The sequence below is a fragment of the Xenopus laevis genome, chromosome 6L (genome assembly GCF_017654675.1).
Source record: "Xenopus laevis strain J_2021 chromosome 6L, Xenopus_laevis_v10.1, whole genome shotgun sequence".
Taxonomy (NCBI): domain Eukaryota; kingdom Metazoa; phylum Chordata; class Amphibia; order Anura; family Pipidae; genus Xenopus; species Xenopus laevis.
Genome location: NC_054381.1, coordinates 145,105,130 through 145,127,033, shown reverse-complemented (window position 1 = coordinate 145,127,033; position 21,904 = coordinate 145,105,130). Strand labels below are relative to the sequence as shown.

The window sequence follows — 21,904 nt, the reverse complement described above, 5'->3', positions numbered from 1 at the left end:
TGAAAACATTAAATAAACCCAATAGGCTGGTTTTCATTCCAATAATGATTCATTATATCTTGGTTGGGATCAAGTACACAGTACTGTTCATTGAAATAATTTTTCAAAATTTTAATTATTTTGATAAAATGGAGTCTATGTGAGCCTTTCCGTAATTTGGCTCTTTCTGGATAACCGGCTCCCAAATAACGGATCCCATTCCTGTATTTATTTTTTCTTTGAAAAAATTAAAAACAAAAATATTGTCAAAGGCAAATTGGAGAGGCTTCAGATGGGTTTTTTGCATTCCTCTGGATCAACTGGCAGATAGGTTAGTAAATAATATATAATAGTTAATAAACAAAAAAAAAAAGGTTGAACTCGATGGACATGTGTCTTTTTTCAACCTTACTTACTATGTTACTATGTTACTATGTTACTATGTTACCTAAAATCTGGTGCGCTTTTTATTTTTTAAAGAAAATTTGAAAAAAAATCACGAAAACAAGGCATTTGTCAAATTTGTCGGATTAATAGGAGAGGCTATATAAGAAAAGATATGCAGTAAAAACAATAACAATTAAACCTAGCATTGAAAGATAAGTGATAAAAATAATAATTAAAATACTGCATCTGCACCTCATTTTTTTTCTGGATCTACCTTGCCTTAATATCCCATAAGATATCTCCTACGAAGTATTCTGCATTAATATAATTACTTTCAAGGGAGACACCGATTTTCTATAAATAGGGTCCCATATTCTTCCTTTTACAAACCCCAGATCTTACCACAATCCTCAGATCTATAGTTATGCCTAGTGGATCTCAGAAACATTCCTCTAAAACAATTTGGGAATCTTGTCCATTGAGAAGTAATTATTCATTCTTTCCTTTTCATATTTCAGTCTTGCCATCCATCTGTATGAGAACTATGGTACCTTATATATGAGTTCTGTTTCCACCTTACAGAGAGATGCTTGGAACTCTTCTCTCCTTTTGCTTAGAGATGAGATGACAGCATATCTGGCAATGGTCAACAGACATTAGACAGATCCCTTAAATGTGAATGCCAATATGTTCTATACACAGAATATCCATGATCTATGTACTCCGGTAGATTTGGCTGATACACAAAATAGAGAATTCCAGGAAGATTGTTCATTCCCTTTTCTATGTAAAGAAATCTTCATGCATGTGTAGAAAGTGACATTTTCCCTTCCATGTACTCCAGAAAAACAGATGAGAAGCAAATTGCTGGGTGGAGACGTTCATTTACTTATCTGTCACCCAACTCCCATCTAAAAGCAGCTGATGTGGTGAGCTCTAAGCACAGCAACCCAGGGACAATGATTAGCTCTCCCTCTACTGGTACAAAAGAGCTTTATGGTCAAAAACAAAGTATGGATTCTACAATCGTGTACTGGTTTCAGGTGTTCCATATATTTCACATACAATGAATAATTACCACATAAAGCCAAAAATAGTTGGTTACTTCTAGTTACTCTTCTGCTCTGGCATTTACAATTACTCCAAAATAATTCACGCATATTTCTGATATTTTCTTTATGTGTGCATGGGCAAGACATACTAGATAGCCTTTACCAGGGTAACAGGAGCAGCTGGTAACAGCAATATCTTATATTTAAACAAAGTAAACAGAATGGACTGTTACGTTGCAGAGAGCAAGAGGCAAAACTCTGAATGTGCCCATTGAATATGATGCAGGATTCAAACTACAAATACTAACATTTGGTTTATGGTAAAAATATATATCATGTCTATCAGGATTGTTTGGGGAACCATATTTATTCACTCCATTCCTGGAGCCATATTTATTTACTCCATTCCTAGAGCCATATGTATTCACTCCATTCCTGGCTTGGGGGCTAAGATTTGTAAGGGCAAGGTCCATTGGCTTTCATGATTATGAAACGTTACATATTATTCCTGACTTCAGAGCCAGCAGAGCTTGAGAGAATGGAAATAACGTAAATACATTAATTAGCAGAAAGAAAATGAGGGATTATGGAACAAAGCACACGTGGCTTTCTATGTCACCAGTGATACATTCAATAGTGAGTTGAAATTTCAAACGACACTAAACGTAAATCACTAATTGTGGAATTTACTCAGGAATCGGATTTCAAAAGTGGATTAACCTTGAACAGGATTATTTAGCATGACATAAGTGTATATCATGACATGTTCCGAATGTCGAAATAAGTGGAGAATATTTGTTGAGCCGTTTAACGTCAACTACTTTGTGAGTATAATGTGAGACTAGAATTGGAACAAAAACTACAAAGTGGGACCTATCCTGTTCTCTATACCCCTCTTAGACTATCCTCTAATAGAGTTGTATGTGGATATAACATTTGAAGCCCATGGGCTGTGAGCATGTTTGAGTGGCACTAATTGTATTTTATTAATATACACTTGGGTAAGGAAGCTATACTATATATTTTTTATCTTGTTTTCCTATGGTTCTTTAATTGGAGCTGGTCAAGTGCACATTACTTTGGATTACAAATGCTAAATAGTAGAATATTTTTGCCAATGAATGCGGCTCTTGCCAGTGAGGCTTCTTATGATGTCTTTATGATACATCTGACCCCAGATAGATTCATCCAGCAAAATACAGGACAACAACACTTGTTGAGATTTGTGTGTCCCATTCACATGAAACTGCCTTTTCGGACCAAATGCTATTTTCCCCCTAAAACTACTCTACTTTACTAAACATAAGACATAATGACAGTCACCTCTCCCTTAAGGAGCAGCACAAAGACTATTGTTCTTACACATGGTAACTGCTCAATGTTTGCTATAAACAAAAAGAAACAATCAGGAGTAAGTATCCCACCTAATATCCCCTGCAGGGAATTTGTTAATTGCAGATTCTCACAGTCAGGGTGGAACTAATAATCATCACAGTGGCTAAAGGTGGAGAACGTTGTGATACTTTGTATTTGAGTGGGACAGAAGGAGGTTACTTTTTGTTTTCTACAATGTCACAAATACATTTGATTCATAAAAAATCAGGACTCTCCTTGCCTCAAAGTAATAATGCTTAGCCTTGGGCGAAATACTTAACAGAATAAACGCAAACAGGACTTTTGAGGCAAAAAAATAGCCAATAAAATGGATCAATACACAAAAATCTAGGACATATGGATATTGAGAGGCTTGGCTGCTAATATGCGACAGGGCTCCCACCCTCCACCTGTTAATTACATTTGAGAGGTACAGCATTTTAATGTGACGTACGATTAACGACTAGTTACGTGCAGGTTATTACTATAACTAAATGATCAGCCTTTGCTGCAGGTTATTAAGTACTTAGATACTTTATGGTTCTTAAATGGTCATCTGGTTTAATTCTTGGTACTGTATTTTTATTTCTATGCAATACTAAATACTTTTATTGTTTGAATGAAGCAAACAGAAATGGAAAAAACTGTTGCACGTGTTGTATGACTTATGTAAAGCAAATAAAAAATAAGTTACAAAAAAAAAAAAGTAATAATGCTTAGCAATAATTGGGGGGCCGATTCACTAACTTCGAGTGAAGGTGTCAGGAGTGCCAGGAGGGTAGGAGCCACTGGAGAAGAGTTTAGCAGTTAAAACTGCTTTAGTGTACAGCAGGAGCTCACAGGTGGTGGTAGCAGGCCGTGTTAGAGTAGAGAAGAATCCGTAGACAGGCAGAGATCGAAGGGCAGGCGGAGTTCAAGCAAACCAGAAACAGGCCGAGGTCAGAAGGCAGGCGGAGTACAAGCGGTAGTCAAAACAAGCAGGGTCGATAGGCAGGCAGAAGTCAAGCGGTGGTCAGAAACGGGCCGAGGTCAAAATCCAGGAATCAAGTTCAAAGAGAGGTACAACAGCAAAGGTTCAGGAGCAAGGAAAATAATCACCAAGCGCTGTTTGCTTTTTTCGACAAGGATAAATAGGGACAGATTGGCGCCAAACGTAAGGACGCAGCGTCAGGACGCCGTGCGTCAACTTTAGCGCGCCCGCGACTGTCGCGACGCGCGCGCGCCCGAATGAACGGACGCGCGCCCGCGCAAAGACGCGGGCGCCGGAAACAGACGCCAAGGATGCGCAGAACCCTGCACACCCCTGCGCCTGCGTCCACGAGAAGACTGAGCTGCGACCAAAGGTACCTTACATTGCCCCCCCCTGAGGGGCGGCCTCAGGACGTCAAAAGCAGGCTTGTCAGGATATTTCCTATGAAAGGCTGTGGTTAACCTCGGAGCATGAACATTGTTCTTTGGTTCCCAGGAATTCTCTTCATTTGGAAAACCTTTCCACTTGACGAGGTACTGCAACCTTCTGCCACGAACTCTGGAGTCCAAGATCTTTTCCACTTCAAACTCAGCCTCGCCTTGACAAGAGATAACTGGAGGAGGTGGAGACACACGACCTGGAAAGATGTTAGGCACAAATTTTTTAAGCAGAGCAGCATGAAACACAGGATATACTTTAAGAGAGTCAGGAAGTTCTAATTCAAAGGACACAGGATTAATGACCCTCTTGATAACGAATGGACCCAGAAACTTTGGAGCCAACTTCTTGGAAGGAGTAGCGAGCCGAAGATTCAAAGAAGAGAGCCAAACCTTGTCACCACTCTTGAATTCAGGATCCTTCCCTCGTTTTCTGTCTGCGAAAGTTTTGAAATTTTGTTGAGCCTTACTTATCTGTTCCTTCAAAAAAGACGTATTTTGTTTAAGAAACTCCAAACGATCTTGTAATGCAGGAAGGGTCACCTCAGAAAGGACATCTGGAAACATGATAGGATGAAAACCCAGATTAGAAAAGAAAGGAGTCTGGCCAGTAGAAGAGTGCATAGAATTATTATAACAGAACTCAGCACATGGAAGAAGTGACACCCAATTGTCCTGCAAATAGGAAGAAAAAGTACGAATGTATTGCTCCAGCGTCTGATTAGTCCTCTCGGTCTGCCCATTGGTCTGTGGGTGATAGGCTGAAGAACGAGACAAAGAGATACCAAGGGATTTACACAACACAGTCCATAACCTAGATGTGAATTGGGTACCGCGATCAGAAATAATTTCTTTAGGAAGACCATGTAATTTAACTATTTCTTTAATGAACACATCCGCAGTCATGGCAGCAGAGGGGAGCCGGGGAAGAGGGATAAAATGTGCCATCTTGGTAAGGCGATCGACAACCACAAAAATAGTATTACACCCATTGGATGGAGGCAGTTCAACGATAAAATCCATGGAAATAGAACTCCAAGGTCTCTCAGGAAGGGGTAAGGGACGGAGAAGACCCACAGGTTTGTTGCAAGAAGACTTGGATCTAGCACAGGACTCACACGATCGCACATAAGCAGTGCATTCTTTTATTAACGAGGGCCACCAAAAAAGACGTCTGGCCAATTCTAAGGTCTTTCGAATACCAGTGTGCCCAGCTAAAGGATGATCGTGAACTATTCTCAAGGCCTCCACCCGAAGATTTGGTGGAACCACCAACTTATTGTTCCTCAAAAGTAAATCATCTTGAGCAAAAATATCTTCAACACCAGGATAATCTGTTGGAGCTTGAGGAACCTTCTTTAGACGATCAATAAAAGAAGACTGCAGAAGTAAAAAATGTCCAGACTGAAGAATTGTATCAGGAACCATGGACACCTTCTCCACCGGAAAAACTCTGGACAGGGCATCAGCCTTTGCATTTTTGGCCCCAGGTTTGTAAGTTATATGAAATTGGAAACGAGAGAAAAAGAGTGCCCATCTAGCTTGACGAGGATTTAAACGCTTTGCGGATCTTAAGTATTCCAGATTCTTATGGTCAGTGAAAATGATAAAAGGATGGACAGCTCCTTCCAATAAATGACGCCACTCTACCAAAGCACCTTTAATCGCCAACAACTCACGATCTCCAACATCATAGTTCCTTTCAGTAGGAGTTAACTTCTTAGAGAAGAACGCTACCGGATGTAAGTTGTCTTTGGGGCCAGCTCGCTGTGAAAGAATTGCTCCAATAGCTACCTCAGAGGCGTCCACTTCAAGAACGAAAGGTTTGGAAACATCGGAATGGACTAAAATGGGAGCAGAAATAAAAAGTCTTTTAAGAAGTTCAAAGGCTTGTTGAGCAATTGGGGACCAGGAAAATTTAATTTTACAACTTGTAAGATCTGTGAGAGGTTTGATGATGGAAGAGAATTTATTGATAAACCTTCTATAAAAATTTGCGAATCCCACAAAACGTTGAACCCCTTTTCGGTCATTCGGGGGTGGCCAGTTAATAATCGCCTCAACTTTCTTAGTGTCCATCTTGAAACCTTGACTAGAAACTCGGAATCCTAGAAATTCAATGTGAGATCTCTCAAACTCACACTTAGAAGCTTTGGCGTAGAGAAGATGTTTCCTAAGACGAAGCAGAACCTCCCTCACATGAGAACGATGATCTTCTAAAGAATTGGAGAAAACAAGAATATCATCCAGGTATACGATGACAAATTGATCCAGTAAGTCATGAAAAATATCGTTGATAAAATATTGAAACGTGGCAGGAGCGTTACAAAGGCCAAAGGGCATGACGGTGTATTCAAAATGACCATATCGGGAACGAAAGGCAGTCTTCCATTCGTCCCCTTCACGTATTCGAATCAGATTGTAAGCACCCCTCAAGTCTAACTTAGAAAAAACTGTAGCACGACCAAGTCTTTGAAAAAGATCAGAAATGAGCGGCAACGGGTAACGATTCTTAATTGTCACCTTGTTGAGTTCACGAAAGTCAATGCAGGGTCTTAGGGAGTGGTCTTTTTTCTCAACAAAAAAAATACCTGCACCGGCAGGAGAAGAAGAATGACGTATGAAGCCTTTAGCCAGATTCTCATCAATATAGTCCTTCAAAGTAGCTAACTCAGGCTCAGATAAAGGATATATTCTTCCAAAAGGGATGGATGCGCCAGGGAGAAGATCGATCGGGCAATCATAACTCCTATGGGGAGGAAGTGAGTCAGCCGCTTTCTTGTTAAAGACATCAGCGAATTCATGGTAGACTTGTGGGACAAATTGGAGAAGTTCATCATCGGAAATGGTTGCACCCAGCATCTTTGGAGGAAAACAATTCAAACGACAGTAATCCGAGTTGAAGAAAACTGTTCCAGCCTGCCAGTCAATAGTTGGATTATGACCCCTCAACCAGGGAATGCCAAGAATTACGGGAAAAAGAAGGTTTTCCATCACATCAAACTTTATTAACTCAGAGTGACCTCTTAAAGAAGAAGCAAAAATATATGGGGTTTCTTGCGAAACAGAACCAGAAGAAACAAAATTACCATCAGCCATTTTAACAGGTATTGGCTGGGCCTTGGAAATAAAAGGAATCTTGTATTGACTCGCGAAGTCTTGGTTTATGAAGCACCCACAAGCTCCGGAGTCGATTACGGCATCCACCTCAATCTTTCTTTGGTTCCACTGCAAAGAGAGACGTAGAAGAACATAAGACTGGAGAGAGGGAACCAAGGGAGTATTAGAAGATTGCTGTGAGAGGAAATTACCATTGGGTCGAGTGGGGCAATTCCTTAACAAATGTCCAGAAAGACCGCAGTATAGACATAAATTTAGCCGTCTTCGTCGCAGTCTTTCCTCCGTGGACAGGGTCTTGCGTACCACCCCGATTTGCATGGGCTCGCCATCAGAAGAAGGAGAAACAAGGACTGGAGGAGGAGCTGTAGGAAGCACCCATTCATGGCCCCATGCCTGACTTGGCATACTGGACCCTCTTTCCTGACGTCTCTCCCTTAATCTTCTGTCAATCTGGATGGCAAGAAGAATCAACTCTTCCAAAGAACCAGGAAGACCCACTCTAGCCAACTCATCCCTGAGTTGATCGGACAAACCCTTGCGAAACTGATGCCGGAGGGCCCTGTCATTCCACAAGGTGTCTGGTGCCCAACAACGAAAGTCCGTCACGTATTCTTCCACAGGTCTACGGAGTTGACGTAAATTACTGATAGCCGCTTCAGCAGTCTCTACTTTATGAGGATCCTCATAGATCTTGGATAACGCCTGGATAAAGGAATCAGTGGAGGCAAGAAGAGGGCTATTCTGTTCCAACAAACGATGGGCCCAGGCTTGTGGTTGTCCTTGCAAAAGGGAAATCATAACCCCCACTCGGATTTGATCTGTGGCATGAGAGTGGGGCTTGAGGGTAAAGAGGAGGCGACAACCATTAATAAAAGTTCTAAAAGTCTTAGGATCGCCAGAAAACTTGTCGGGCATCGCTACCTTGGGTTCCCCATGTGATGCACTAGCAGCTGCAGTTCCCGAATCCGACTGTCCTGAAGAGGAAGGAGGCGAGGCAGCAGTGGACATCCGAATGTCTTGAAGTTGTTCTTGGACATTCTGATAGTCTCCCCGAAGATCCCTCACAACGTGGGTCCGAGCAGCAATCTGTTGAGACAGATCGACTAGAGTTGGCAACTCTTCTGATGGCTCCATTCTGGCTTGGTGATTCTGTCAGGAGTGCCAGGAGGGTAGGAGCCACTGGAGAAGAGTTTAGCAGTTAAAACTGCTTTAGTGTACAGCAGGAGCTCACAGGTGGTGGTAGCAGGCCGTGTTAGAGTAGAGAAGAATCCGTAGACAGGCAGAGATCGAAGGGCAGGCGGAGTTCAAGCAAACCAGAAACAGGCCGAGGTCAGAAGGCAGGCGGAGTACAAGCGGTAGTCAAAACAAGCAGGGTCGATAGGCAGGCAGAAGTCAAGCGGTGGTCAGAAACGGGCCGAGGTCAAAATCCAGGAATCAAGTTCAAAGAGAGGTACAACAGCAAAGGTTCAGGAGCAAGGAAAATAATCACCAAGCGCTGTTTGCTTTTTTCGACAAGGATAAATAGGGACAGATTGGCGCCAAACGTAAGGACGCAGCGTCAGGACGCCGTGCGTCAACTTTAGCGCGCCCGCGACTGTCGCGACGCGCGCGCGCCCGAATGAACGGACGCGCGCCCGCGCAAAGACGCGGGCGCCGGAAACAGACGCCAAGGATGCGCAGAACCCTGCACACCCCTGCGCCTGCGTCCACGAGAAGACTGAGCTGCGACCAAAGGTACCTTACAGAAGGATTCGAAGTAAAAAAACTTCGAATTTCGAAGTGTTTTTTGGGCTACTTCGACCATCGAATGCGCTACTTCGACCTTCTACTACGACTTTGAATTGAAGGATTCGAACTAAAAATCGTTCGACTATTCGACCATTCGATAGTCGAAGTAATGTCTCTTTAAAAAAAACTTTGACCCCCTAGTTCGCCATCTAAAAGCTACCGAACTCAATGTTAGCCTATGGGGAAGGTCCCCATAGGCTTTCCTAAATTTTTTTGATCGAAGGATATTCCTTCGATCGTTGGATTAAAATCCTTCGAATCGAACGGTTCGAAGGATTTAATCGTTCGATCGAAGGAATAATCCTTCGATCGTTCGATCGTACTATCTGCGCTAAATCCTTCGACTTCGATATTCGAAGTCAAAGGATTTTAATTCCCAGTCGAATATCGAGGTTTAATTAACCCTCGATATTAGACCCTTTGTGAATCGGCCCCTAAATGTTTCTTTCAAAAGGTTGATGAGTAAATGCTACTTGCTGATTGGTACCATGTCTATAAGTGCAAACTAGGCAGTAGGCAGCATTCCATCGGCATCCATTGAATTGGTGCATGTCCCAATGGTACTTTCCACTGGTTAAACGCATGTACAATAGCGTAGACTGCACTGCATTCTGTTCTTTCACATTCAAAAGCCCTTATTACCCTTATTATAAAATTGGCAAAGGCTATGATCTACAGATTCAATGTGACACACTTTAAGGCTTTTTCATTTAAAACAAATGAATAGAGTTTATTGGTAGATTCAAATGCGCTTCTTTTCAATCCAAGCTGTCTGATAGGGTCACAGAACAAGAGTGCAGTATTTTGATATTGCTGGGAAATACAGTTCATTGAATGCAAAGGCTGAACAAAAGGTGAAATGATAAAGAAACCATATGACTAGCGGTGACAGTTGTATATTCATGCAAAAGAGAGAGAATATTGCTCAGTGCACATTCCCAGGTGCGACTGTGAGAGGAAACTTAGACTGAAAGCTTCATTGTGGCAGGTACTGATGACAATGATGTATAATCTCTGTAAAGCACTGAGAAATATGTCGGCACTATGTCAATAAATTATAATAAAATATGTTTAATCTGTTTAGTTCAGTATTTAAAGGAGAACTAAGGCTTAACTAAAGAAGTAGGCTAGAACTGTTGTACATTATGTTTTTGACTTCTGTACCAGCCCAAGGCAACCACGGCCCTTTAGCAGTAAAGATTTGTGTCTCCAAAGATGCCCCAGTAGCTCCTCGTCTTCTTTTCTGCTGATTCACTGCACATGCTCTGTGCTGCTGTCACTTACTGAGCTTAGGGACCCACTCACAATATAAAGTACACATAGAATAGAAATGTCACAATATAAGGCTGATTAGTAATAAATACAGATAATTACTACATGGCAGCACAGAAACCAGTGCAATTAGCATCATAATTTAATAATCAGCCCTGAAGCATCAGTTTATATTACAGACAAACTTCATTTTCTGCTTGATAATTTGCGATGACCCCTAAGCTTAGCTTCTCAACAGCTGCTCAGAGCCCACTGAGCATGTGAGTGTCACAGACACTTGCCAAGATGGTGACCCCCTGTGACAAGTTTGAAGTCCTGGATCATTGCTGCTATTGACAAGCTGAAACTTTAGCCTGGTGCAATAAGTTCTCTATAAAAAAAATATGGCATTTTCAACCATATTCATTTTTAGGGGTTTGTTCTCCTTTAAAAAAATGAAGGGTGACATGGGTACAATTATTGGATCAGGATAAAAAAGCAGATTAATACCTGCTGTGTTTGGATTGCATTCTCTCCGCTACTGACACACACTATAGCAATGACAAAAGAATTTTTTCTCTGCCTAAAGGAAATACATTCCATAAATTCTGTCAAACATGTATTCAAAATTACAAGTGAAAACTGTTACGTCAACTCTGTCTGAGCTTTTTCATTTTTCACATTGACAAAGCAAAGTGAAGCGCAAAGACAAATGGAGCTAACATTGTATTTCTGATAATGTTTTACAGATTCCCTCTTGTCTAGACATAAATCTTTGTTTTATACAATGATTGAATAATGAGGAATGGGGAATCAATATAGAATTATTAGTGTCACTGCTGGCACCATTTAAATTAAGAGGAATATATATAAATATACATAATATTTGCAGAATTAACTCTCTCTCTATGGCCTTCTTGTAAATCAGAGCTTTCTGGATAATGAGTTTCCAGGTAACGGATCCCATACTTGTACCTAAACTACATAACAGCACTAATTTGATGTAAACATATGGAGAAAATGCAGAGCGCATACATGATCTTTCTTGATCAAATCAATAGCTGTTCATTTCATTTGAACAAAATATAGTATTTTTGGCATTTGGCTGAAAAAATCAGTAAGTAATTTTGAGAAAAAGCAAGTAACCCACATTTTCAAAATCTATCAATCAAAAAAATACAAAAACTTTCAATGAAAAAATTTCAAAAAAGTTTCTTTAAATGGTCAAATCAAAAAAAGAATAGGTGGAACAATTTGCTTCTTATTGCAAAACATTTTTCTCCTCAATTTAATATTAAGGGGGTTATTTACTAAACTCTGAATTTAACCGTTCAGGCTTTTTAGGCAAAACTGTAATTTTTCATTTTTTAAAATTTTTTTTTTCGAGATTTATTAAAGACTGATGCTCCAAAAGGCCTGAATCCGAAAATCTGCCTTCTCAGACCTGCAGAGGTTGTGTAGAAGTCAATGTCCTTATCCTATTTTGAAGTTTCTGTGGTCTGCACTGGAATTAGCCTGAAAATCCAACTATTTACGTATTTGAGGATGGTCAATCAGGTATTGGCGTTTGGTCATGGTTTTTTTATTTAAAAAAAATGAGATAAATTCAGATTTAATTAAATAACCCTCTAAATGATTTTGAAAAATCATTGAGATGCTTTACGTGATCTAATTTAAAAATAACTCTAATTTGAAAATTGATAAATCCACCCCAAAACATTTGTTTATAATGATGAGCAAAAAAGGGGGGAAATTATTTAAAATAGTTTATAAAAAAAAAGAAAAAAAATTTAAATTAGTTTAAAATGATCAGTAACATAAAAGATAAATATAAAATCTATAAAATGGAACATGAAAGTTAAACTGAGTAAAAATTGAAATATAAATTTCTGTGCCTTGTCTCAGGTTCTGATCTAGACAGGAGATATAGCGCAGTGAGAAATCCCTGCCATTACATAAATGAATAGTCTTTGGGTTGGGGGCTTACCTGTCAGTGAAGGGGAGAAGGCAGTCAGTCCTATGGATCACTCACACTTGCCTGTTGCACTGAATATTGAATGGAGTGTTAGGATGCTAGAGAATTTATAGTGTTGCTCCAGCATAGCAACTGCCCAGCACTGATCGCTCCATGTCTCTGCTGGTATTTGTTGTTATGATTAGGAGAGGTGTGACGTACAACTACTCATTTTCTTGTCAGGCACTTGTCATTGTCTATAAACTGTCAGCTGGTGGTTAATAGTTTCTACTACCTTGAAAAGCCACAGCACTGAGCCTGGAAGCTTTCATCTATTCATTATGCTGCTAATTCTAGGCTTCAGCTTCCATTCTCTTCTGCAGTGTCACTTGAAAAAGCTTTTCTTTAATAACATAAATGAAGTGTTTTGAGTTACATAAAGTAGCCAGAAATGGCACAATGTGAGGATTAGTGTAAGAGTAGGTGCCATTTCTAATGCGAGGGGAGGAGAGAAAGGACGATTGATCTTGCTTGTACCCTGAATGCAAATGTTCTGCCTTCAACCTAGTACCTTTATATGGTCATAGGGGCAGATTCGCTAAAGGCCGATGTGGGTAATGCTAGCGAATTTTCGCTAGCGTTGCCACCCCCAGGGACATCACCAATTCACTAACAGGTGCAGGCGCCAATTTTCTGGCTAACGGGACCGTCACTAGCATTCACTCACACTCTATCACCAGGTGAATTTTCGCTTTGGCAAACCATCGTTACTTCGCAAATTCACTAAAGTGCAGATTTTAGTGGACGTTACCGCTTTCGCCAGAGTTGACTTTGCCCCCTCAGACCAGGCATAGTGCTTAAAAGAAGTAACATCTTCTTCAATCTTCTGTCACTTACTTCATATTCTGGGTGCTGAAAATGCATTAAAGTTCCAAAAACACTGGTGACTTTTCCTTTTTTGAAGCGGAATTGCCTGCAAAGCTCCTGATTTAAACTTTTTTTTTGGTAACTGGTTTTCTCCAGACATTTAATAACATATGGAACATTAATTTTACAGTGGGCTCATGGGTAGGGCATTTTATTAACTCTCTTGTCTTTATTAAGGTTCCCTGGACATGTATTTGAAAAAGTGGTAACTTCAAGCATTTGCACCAACATTTATAATAAAGAGGTCCATACAACTTTAAATTACACGCCATATGCAAATTGACCTAAGTGCAAGATCACTAGCAAATTTTCACTAGGCTAGCGCTATTCTCTATGAAATGCTCCCACAGCCGAAGTAACGCTACCGAAAAGTCGCCAGTGTTCAACGCCTGGGATGAAACTTCACATTTTAGTGAATTAGCATATTCTTAGCGCATTTGTGCCTGGTGAAGTTGTGCAAACTATGGTTGAAGCAGTTCACTGGCAACAATTTGCCCTTTAGTGAATCTACCTCATGGACTCCTTTGTGACTTATAATATCCTCCTATTTTACAATAGGGTCTACACTATTCTCTATAAAAGGCAGGTAATGCCTGTTTCTTTAAGGGAAATAAACAAGTCTTTTAATTTCCAACGCATCTAATCCAGCCTGAATTCCTCTTCTCACTTGTTACCTACCCCCTATCCAACTCCTCTCATATATTGGGTGATCAAGCACCATAGGAGAGAGGTCAAAAAACACCCCATACAGAGAGGGGCTCTGCTTAAAGTTTAAACATCCACCACCCAAACCTGCACCTGGGGCTCACATTCTTGGCTAGAATCAAACATTTTGTGGCACCCGTGGGCTTAAAGGAGAAGGAAAGGTTAAAATTAAGTAAGCTTTATCAGAAAGGTCTATATAATTACACCAGTAAACCCTCAAAGTAATGCTGCTCTGAGTCCTCTGTCAAAAGAAACACAGCATTTCTTTCCTTCTATTGTGTACACATGGGCTTCTGTATCAGACTTCCTGTTTTCAGCTTAAACCTCCAGGGCAGGGTTTGAGCATGCTCAGTTTGCTCCTCTCCCCCTCACTCCTCCCATCCCTGCTGTAATCTGAGCTCAGAGCTGTAAGTGAGCAGGGTGAGACTCAGGTAGGAAGTGATGTCACACCAAGTTTATATGGCAGCTTCTATCCTAAACAAACAGAGACAGCGTCTAGAGCTGTTTACTCAGGTATGGAAAAGCATTCAACAGAATAAATATAGTGTTCTAGCTTGAACTATTGTGGCTAATCTGTTGACAATAAAGCGTCTTGGAGCTTTCCTTCTCCTTTAAGGTCAACCCACTCATCACTATTGCCTTGTCTCTGTTCCCTGTTTCCAACTTACCTTTATCCCTATCTTTTCTCTTAAGAACCTCAGTAAAGCCAACAGCAGCGACTTCTGTAACACAAGGGGAAAGAATATCTGAAACAGTATGAGCACCTCCTGGATATGTTCATCTAAACTCTGTAGAATTTCAAAGCACTTATTTCTAGGTAGGGAAAAGTTTTGCCACAGTGAGTTATGACTGTGATTGATTCCGGGATCCCTTTATTCTAGCTTGACTGACCATGATTGGATAGGACGAGAACTTTGTGTTGTTACTAACATTGCTTCATTTGGGCAAAAGCAAATTGCAATCAGGCTGCGTCTTAATTAAAATTAGAGATATCTGTGATTTATTGCATAATGATGGTGCCAGGATATTACAGTAAATCAGAGATGATTAGTCATGCACTAACTGTGTTTTGTATGCCAAGATAGTGACCAATGGTTACAGATTTCCCAGAAGCTGGCATGGCAGGTTAGTTTAGATTTTTCACCTTTGTCTTTTGTATAACGAGCAGTGTTCTCAACTATACAGATATTATCATTGGAACCTTAGACAGTTTTAGGCTAGTATTGTGTCTGTTCTCATGGGGGCAAAACCAGACTCAAATGTTTGCCACAGTTAGTAAATCACAAGCTATAGAGCTGGCAGGCACAAGACAGATGGGATATGGGAATATACATGTATGGAATATATTATCTTGAATGCTAGCAACCCCATGTTTTCCAGATAAAGTGTCTTCTCATAAAGTAGATTAGTCTAATAAAACAGTTAAAAACCCAATAAGATTATTATGACACAACCCTAGCTTCTACATGGCAGGTTTTTGGATAATAAATCCCAGAATTATCTAATTGAAACACCTATGGCAATCACTATGGCATGACATCTGCACTTGAAGGCAATATTTGCCATTGTGTACTTTAAAATAATTGATTGTAATACATGTATATGTTTTTTTTTCTGGGGAACTGCACTTTGAGATTCTCTTTAAATTCACGTGTATTGTAAACGTTCTGACTCGGGCAGCTATTATTGCTGGTAGGCAGCAAACCTTCAGGAACATGTCCCCCTTAATTCCTTGCTTAATGATAGCAGTAACAAATAAACCCTGTTTGCCTTTAATACCTACAAAAAATTCTAAGCTCCCCAGAGATGTTATCCATTTGCAGTGTGTTATTGTAAGTCTGTCTGAAAATATGACATTCATATGAAATGAGCGACAGAAACAAACATTGCCTCGGGCACTAAAAGGAAGATGTCTTTGATAGCATGACAGAAATGTGTGGGAGATGTTCCTTCCCACCTCTCTTTGCACAATTCACATCCACTGGCCAAACTACTGCTGCCAATAGTGGTGCTAGCTCCCTCGGTGACGCAGGACATTAGTGGGTGCAATTGGGGGCAGGGGATCTTCTAACATGCAAGAAGCAAAAGTTATATATAATGTATTGGGAGCTCTATCAAAGAAAAAGAGATATACAGTGCTGGTTTTCTTATCATGCCCCCTTGTATAGCACCAAACTCCATTATAACCAGCTGGGAAATTTAAGTGAAAAGTTAAAATTTCACCCTTGTAATAATGCAACCCTAGTTCTTCTGCCAGATGTCTCCTGTGTTTCATGAAGGCAGAATATCCATGCAGCAGCAAGTGCAGAAAGAGCTAAATTGTGGGCAAGTAACAGGGGCTGGAGGCCTATAAAATATTTTAGTGGGATTTTGGGGAGGTGAATTTACATCCATGGGAGAAGTGAACTTTTTAGGTGAGAAAAACACTGAGCAATTCATTTTGGGTGAACTAGTTAACCTGATTAAATCAGGAAAGTGTGTGTTTGAATATTTATGTTTGCAATGTTTTTACCTTTTTTGCAGCCATATTAATGTCATTGCTAAAATAGCAACAAAAACAAATTGATCTTCCTCCAACTATAACTATTGTGGTCACTACCACATTGTGGACATTCTGTGGTTTCACGCTGGTATATTCAATTGCATGCCAAGATTCTGCTTATACAACATGACTTCTGGGTCAGCTGGCTGAATCTGAATCAGTTGACCTCAAGACACAGATTTTGCAATCTAACCTGCAACTGAATGAAAGTTAGCCCTGTCCAAAGAAGGGGACTAATAAACAGGAATATTTGTCAGTGTATGTGTGGAGGTTGTGTGGGGAGGTCTTCCATAGAAGGTGGCTTTGTCCTAAAGTAAGGTGCCTCTGGGGTGGCAAATCAGTAGTTTGGATGCACAATTGAGCAGAAATGGAAACTTGTGGCCAGCACCAATGTTCCATTTTCCTGCTCTGATGAATTATGTGCAAGTGCATTGCAAGGAAACCCTGGAATAACTGTTAGCCTGGGGCTAGACACGATAGACTAGTGATACTGAAAAATCATTTTTGAAAATAGTGTACCAAAAATTATTTTTTATACATGAGATCATGTACCATACACATCATAACTTTTACCCGAGATGCCCGAAAGACCTATTCCGCATACTGTACTCAGCACCTTCCTGAGACACATGTTATTATACATGTCATACTAATACCCTTAAAAAGAAAGAGAGAAAAAATTCAGTTATATATATTTACAAGTTACTCTTCAATCATATATCACACAGTATGTACAGGGCCCAGTCACCAACCCAAAACTAAACATGGCTGGTATATACTCTCTGTTAAGGCCCCTAGGCCATATAGTGTCCAACTTGTGGATCCACATCAATTTAAGCCCAATTTCACCCACATAGAGTAAACCACATGGGCATTTCTGCTGACAAAGGCCAATCTCTCTCCCTTCTTATCATCCCTTTTAATGGAAACAAGTAGTTCACTCCTACTTCTATTGTGTAATTTATTCAAATTTGCATAAAGTACCTCACCTGGATAACCTCTTTGTTTAAATCAATCTGTCATCTCACATATACCCTTTGATTATCTCCCTCATTAATTACAATACTTTTCAGTCTCATATATTGTGTTAAATTTAAGCCTTGAGTGAGTCTGGGTGAAAACTACTGTAGTGTAGGAGATTCTTTTTATCTTTTCTAAACAGATTGGTATCCAATCTGGGGCCATTTCTAGTGACTTTGACATCAAGAAAACGAGAGTTATTCATTATTTCAGTGTCACCTCCATACTGTAGAGAAAAGTATGGAACTCGCATAGGCTTTCTTATGAACCATCCCAAATGATCAACAGATCGTCTATATAGCGAAGATATACCATGCAGTGTTGTTGGTATAATGGATTTTTATATACCATAGTCTCCTCAAAGTAAGCCATATACAGCTTTGCATAGATTGGAGCAACATTACTGCCCATGGCAGTTTCATGTTGTTTTCTGACAGTCAGGTTCACCTAAAGGGTTATTCACCTAACTCCAAATTTATCTGATCTGACTTTTTGGTGAAAAACTAGAATTTTTGGGGTATTTATTAAAAATAAATGCTGCAAAAAGCCAGAATCCAAATATCCGCCATCTCAGACCTGCCAAGGGTGTGTATAAGTCAATGGCAGGAGTCCTTATCCTATTTTAAAGTTTCTGTGGTCTGTACAGGAATTAGGCCCAAAACCCAACCATTTCCGGTTTTTGGGCAAAATCCAAAATATTCTTGATTTTTGGGAAAACCCCCAAAAATATAGCAATTTGGGAAAATACCCCAAAAAAATCAAACGATTTGGGTTTTGCTAGTTTTTATTGAGTTTTTCCCTGAACCAATTAAATTGAGCTTTTTTAATAATAAATAAGGTAAAATTCGGTATTGGAATTTGGTTGTGGTTTTTTTATTTAAAAAATTAGATACATTTGGATTTCAGTAAACTACCCTCTAAATGTTATAAAGAATGCTTAAAGGGGAACTATTGCGAAAATGAAAATTTAATATAAGCTTCATCAAACTGAAATGAGAAACTTTCTAAATACAATCAATTAAATATTCTGCATTGTTTCTGAAATAATCACGTTTATATTCACTATCCCTCTCTCAGCATCTGTTTCTCTTCATTCTGTCTTCATGCAGCAGTTAAGTGTCAGATATTCATTGACAGATTTTTCACCCATTTTTCACTCATATGGCCGTTATTTTTGCGGTAAAACTTGACAAAAAATTATGCTCATCACTGCATGAGGTGGCATTATATCAGCCAAATAAGGACATGGCACTTTTTGGCCAGCAAAATGCCTGTTTGATTGTAAAGGCAATGGTTGGACCATTGTTTTGGGCTGCCATTCTAGCAAAACCTGGTGCCATTGATGCTTAAGGGGTTTCAGACTCCCAGTTGGGGTAGTGGGCTGTGAGAAAACCTACTGGACTTGATGGAATAGAGTGGAGAGAATGGATAATAGTGATAGTGTTGAACACAAGAGAGGCGTGGCAGATTTGTAATGAAATGGGAAAGTCAAGACATTGTATTCAAGCGTTACCAAGCAAGTTTATACATCCACCCAACCACATTTCCTTTAGTTTCCTGTCTCCTTTATAGCCCAGAGATGCTTATTACTGCAGGCATCAGATAAAGCTAATAAGGTTAATGACAGACTATGTCTGTTCCTGACACAAGTGTGCTGCCCGTCACTCAACTTGTAAACTTGATACTGTGTCAATTTATTTGCTTTCAGATAATTTAATAAAAAATACAAACCTGCTCAACCAATCTAACATGCACATCCTTTGAGTAAACAGTCAGGTACAAAAAAGCAACTATATTAAATAGGTTGAAAACAGTTTCCATGGCAACATGCATTACCTGGGTAATGACATATACGTAACTAGTGCTTTAGATACTTCACAGCTCCATTAATTAACAAATTTAAAATGCCATGAAAGGAATGTTTTGTGTCCTTCTTTTGTTTAATTATTGTAGTAGCTTTAAAACCAGAAAAACCAATTATATAGTCAAGTAGAGGCTAAAGTAACCAACATGTTAGGTTTGTCCTGAAAGAGGTATAAGTAGTAGAAAGACAGAAATACTGCCTGGTTATGAATCAACCATTGGATGTCACTTTGAGTATTGCATTCAATACTTATGACGAAATGGAAAAAACGTGATACATTAGAATCATATATGTTAAGGGAATTAACATATTCAGGAGGCAATTATTTGTTCATAAAGGCAATAAAACATTATAAACCGTACTACCCACAATAGACTACTTCCTGTTGACATGAATATGAATACTGACTGTTCAACTTTTGGAAATAATCCACATTTTTTGAGGGGAGCACATTGTCCATGTTAAGCATTTGCATACACAACTACATTCAGCATAAGTCTATAAATTTGAAGAAGGTTTGGGTGTCAGGAAGAGGGAAAGGGGGTCGTAGGGAAGAAGTCATTTAATATAATAAAGCAAATCTTCGAATCTCCTGTGTCTGGGTTGGGATGCATTGGTCTAATCTGGAGGTTTATGAACATTAGTTATTTCACTCTAATGCAATATCTCTTTTTGTGGGTTCCTAGTTTCAGGTCCCGTTCAAGCCCCGTTTGGAGGACTGACATTTGTTCAGGGCCCACTTTAGCACATAACAAGTTTACAGATACATGAAGACATTAGCCATTCAGCTCTCAGTTTCAAGAACATCCCATATTCACCCCAATTCTAACTCAATCAACATTCAAGATGGACTTTCAGCTGTATCCAGGATGAACATAAATGATTCAATTTTCTTCTAAAAACTCTTTTTTTTTTTCAATTTTAATTCTGGCATTTGTGTACCCAGCCCAGAGAAAATTCTGGGATACCAATTTTTGGGGGTCATATCTGATGAAACATTGACAATTTGAAATAAATTGTCCCCTGGACTTTGATCTGAGTGATAAGTCCCTTCATGTATGTTTTGTTGCTAGATGAAGCCACATAAAAAGGTAACCCATTTCAGACCGATGATCACCACAATAGAGAGATCTCTTGGGGGCTGATTCACTAAGGGTCGAATATCGAGGGTTAATCAACCCTCGATATTCGACTGGGAATTGAAATCCTTCAACTTCGAATATCGAAGTCGAAGGATTTAGCGCAGATAGTACGATCGTACGATCTAAGGATTATTCCTTCGATCGAACGATAAAATCCTTCGAATCAAACGATTCAAAGGATTTAAATCCAACGATCGAAAGAATATCCTTCGATCAAAAAAAGTTAGGCAAGCCTATGGGGACCTTCCCCATAGGCTAACACTAACATTGACTTCGGTAGCTTTTAGATGCCGAACTAGGGGGTCGAAGTTTTTTTTAAAGAGACAGTACTTTGACTATCGAATGGTCGAACAATTTTTACTTCGAATCCTTCGATTCAAAGTCATAGTCGCAGGTCGAAGTAGCCCATTCGATGGTCGAAGTAGCCCAAAAAAAACTTTGAAATTCGAAGTTTTTTTACTTCGAATCCTTCACTCGAAGTTAGTGAATCGGCCCCTTGGTGTCTCAACTTTGCTGCAAATTTCTTGGTTAAGGAACTTATTTGATTTGATTAGTTAATAATGAGGTTGACATCCACTCCTAGGATTATAATTTCTTCTGTTGATTTATTATGTCTCTGCGTGTTGGAATTTGGTCTGTGTTTGGAAGATACACATCATTTGTTATAATGATAGTATGTCCATCTAGATGCCATAAGTCACTCGTTTTATTCTAATTACTAGTTTTGTTCATGTATTCATTATCGTAGTATGTGCTATTGAGTTTAGAAGCTTTAGCCTCTTGGATATGTGTTTCTTGAATGCTATAGAAATATCAAATTTGATTATGATTAGCCTACAGAAAAAAATAATATGTAAAGAACAGCAATATCTACTCTATATTGTTTGAAGTAGCATGACTGCATATACTTGTGTTTGAAGAAGACAATCTTGCACTGCTTTCTTGCATAACTGACACAAGTGTAGATTTGTTTTGTAAAAAACTACCATTCACCATCATAAGGTTCATTGTTTTAGCTGTTTTTTAAACTCAATGGGGCAAATTCACTAAACGCCAAAGCGCCTAACGCTAGCGTGAATGCGCCAGCGTATCGCATTTTCGTTAAAACGGACGCTGGCGTAAATTCGCTAGTGTTACTTCGCACCCTTAAGCCTGGCGAATTTGCGCAACTGATGTAACTACGCAAATTCACTGACGCGCAAATTATTCTGAACACTACCTTTTACGCCAGACTTCCTTCGCCACCTCAGACCAGGCGAAGTGCAATAGAGTAGATAGGGATTGCTTCAAAAAAAGTTACAAATGTTTCTAAGTCCCAAAAAACGCTGGCATTTTTTATGGGTGATAGGCTGAAAAAGATTGAAAACATTTTTGGGGCTCCCCTCCTTCCCC

General features: G+C 39.6%; 1 protein-coding gene across 4 annotated transcripts in view; it reads right to left on the bottom strand.

Annotated features, from left to right (window-relative positions):
• LOC108719383 (fibrocystin-L) overlaps nt 1-12,445 on the bottom strand; it is a 112,772-nt gene extending 100,327 nt beyond the window's left edge. For 2 of the 4 annotated variants that reach the window (XM_041566612.1, XM_018268213.2), the window contains exon 1: nt 918-1,213. The gene's annotated coding sequence lies outside the window, so the exon portion shown is untranslated. The other 2 variants (XM_018268211.2, XM_041566611.1) reach the window with 2 other exon arrangements.
• Between the last annotated feature and the right edge of the window lie 9,459 nt (nt 12,446-21,904).